Source organism: Gossypium arboreum, chromosome 10 (genome assembly GCF_025698485.1).
Source record: "Gossypium arboreum isolate Shixiya-1 chromosome 10, ASM2569848v2, whole genome shotgun sequence".
NCBI classification, from domain to species: domain Eukaryota; kingdom Viridiplantae; phylum Streptophyta; class Magnoliopsida; order Malvales; family Malvaceae; genus Gossypium; species Gossypium arboreum.
The window spans coordinates 56,485,757-56,488,466 of record NC_069079.1 but is presented as its reverse complement, the minus strand read 5'-3'; positions in this window follow the sequence as shown (position 1 = coordinate 56,488,466).

Below are 2,710 nucleotides of genomic sequence, written 5' to 3'. Positions count from 1 at the left end.
GGTAGTGGAAATGAAGTGAAAGACTGTTAACAAGAGTTTGAGTTGCTCAGGAGATGAAGCAAGGAGGGGATAAGGGAGAGAAATTAGGAGCTGATTAGGGAGAGATGTGTTGGCTGGATGTTGGACTCTTAAAGAGCAAGAGGTGGTCGGCCAAGGGATTCTTTAAGGGGGCAGAATTCGGCTAGGTTAAGGAGCTAGTATAAATTCAGCACTTAGGGTAGTTGGTGTCGTTTCCTGACTTTTCTCCTCATCTTTTCTTTTCTCTTCTCCTCATCAACCTTTTTCTTCGTCTCCTTTCCTCTATTGCCGAACCTTCCTACCATCTTGTTCATCTCTATTTTTCCCTTCAACCGTTTCAAAACCTTCATAGCCTGTGGCCATAAAAAGCCGAAATCCCGAAAGCTTGATTCTTTTTGTGTCGATTTCTTATAACCAAAACCACATCTCTTCTCTTCATCATTTGTGGCCGATTCACCAGCCCTCTAAAACCTCAAGTTTTGACGACAAGACCATAGCAAAACCCTCTCGTTTTACCTTTTTAAACACAAGTTGCAAAAAGCCGAAAAGCCCCACATTAAAAGGGACTTGGCCGAATACTGGAGTCACTGAAAGCTCGACTTTTGTTATCATCTGAGGGCTTAGATCTACATCGGGATCGAGTGGGAAAATCATTGGAATCATTCACTAAGGAATTGGTGGTAAGTCTTCTCCAAAACTTAGTCTTCTTACATATTTTAAGAAAAGCCGAAATCCCTAAAAGTTAGGGATGTTGTCGATTTGGACTTGTAACCCTGAGGGGTCGTAATAACTATTTTGTTTTGGTAATAGCGTGATTTAGAGGCGGTTGATCAAGGGCTTGGACAGGTGGAACGATCGGATCTTTGGAGTTAACCATCTTTCGGCAGTAAGGTAAGAGCAATAAGGGTGTTAGGCATGTTTGGCCGAATGTGGTAGGGGACTATATACTCAATCTTATTTCGATATTTGGAGTAATATTAAGTGATTCAATTGTAGGCAGTTCGTATGTAGATCTCATCGAGGAAATCCCAAAAATAGGTGTGTAACTGACACCCTCTCATAGGCTAGATCTGTAAAAGCCGAAAAACTGGTATTTTGGGCACTTGCGAGTGTGCGAATGCTCGTAAGACGTATGGGTAATTATTATGGGTAATCGAAAGTGATAAAACTGCAGTACGCGCGATTTCGTGCGTTTTGATATTTTGGGCTTAATGGGCCAAAACTGGGTTAATGGGCCAACGGGCCCAATTCGGTAAGAACACTCGGTAAGTGTTTCTGGCTAAACGTAATGGCTACAATATGCATGAAAACCTTAGGAATAGTTAGATGTACTAGAATACCCCTATGTATGCAAAATTACCATTATACCCCTATGTATGCAAAATGACCTCTATACCCCTAGGGTTAATTTTGTCTGAAAAGAATGATGAATTAAATCTGTATGATGTATTCCATGAATGTATATCTGTTGCATGGGGACATGGGTTATATTATGGAGGAAGCGTCCTGGTGGCTATGCCACAAATTATCTGTTCTAGTGGCCCTGCCACGTATATCTGTTCTGGTGGCACTGCCACAAAATATCTGTATCTGGTGACTCTGTCACATTTTCTGTATCTGGCAACCATGCTGCATATTTCTGTGGCGTGTAGCGGTTGGGTGGGTCGAGTAGTCTCCCCACATGGCGAAAGGATGGTATGGGGGTGTATGTGGTTGGATATGGTTGGGTTTTTGCATAAGCATGATATATCTCTTTTGGTCTGTTCTGGGCCTATGGGCTTTATTCTGATATCTGTTCTGGGCTGAGGCCAACTTATTCTGTCTCTGTGGTTTGAACTGTTTTAGGCCATGGTGGGGTTGAATTACACACTGAGTTTCCCAAAACTCACCCCTTATTTTCATCCTCGCAGGTAATCCTCATCCATAGTGGGCTTGGAGTCATGAGGATTGGACCGCCACATGTTTTTACGAACCTGGTTTCTTTCTGGTGAACTGGACGTCCTTTTAATTTCATTTATGGTTTTGGGTTTTAAGTGTAATAAGGTCGCTTAACTATTTTTATGGTTTTGTTTTACTTTTATTATTTTATTTTATTATGATGAAAAAAAACTATGATAACTAAGGAAAATGGGTTAGCTTTAGGGCGCTTTCCAAAAACATTAAGTGATTTCAAAATAACTCGATTACAAGTAAGACTTCCGCTAAGCAAACGTTTTCAAACTTAATCACGTTATTAAGATGGACTTAACCAAATGGTTTTCTCACAATTATACGAGATGTTAGAGTGTGGCAATGGCGGTGTGCATGTCTAGGATTGGATCCGAAGGGAGCTTGGTACTTAAGCAGTCCGACAGACTCACCTCCTCTTTTTCTGGTTTCCTATCTGGTGCACAGCTCCCATTCACTTTAACCTATATTAAAAGTATCTTTTACATCACCAATAAGGTTTTCCAAACTAAGTAATACGGAATGTTTTGTACGCATCAATGTGGCGCACTAGATCCTGTCATAACGTCTAGGCCGGGTTTAGGGTGTTACAGACGTAAAAATTTCTTCTTTTGGTCACTAATTGAGGCGATTTATTGGAAATTTAAAAACCGACTTTCGATTTTATTAAAAAAGGGAGTCGCCACCGATCCTTTTTCCTAGGTGTGATCGAACACCTAATAAATCCTCTTTTTCAAAAGAAAAT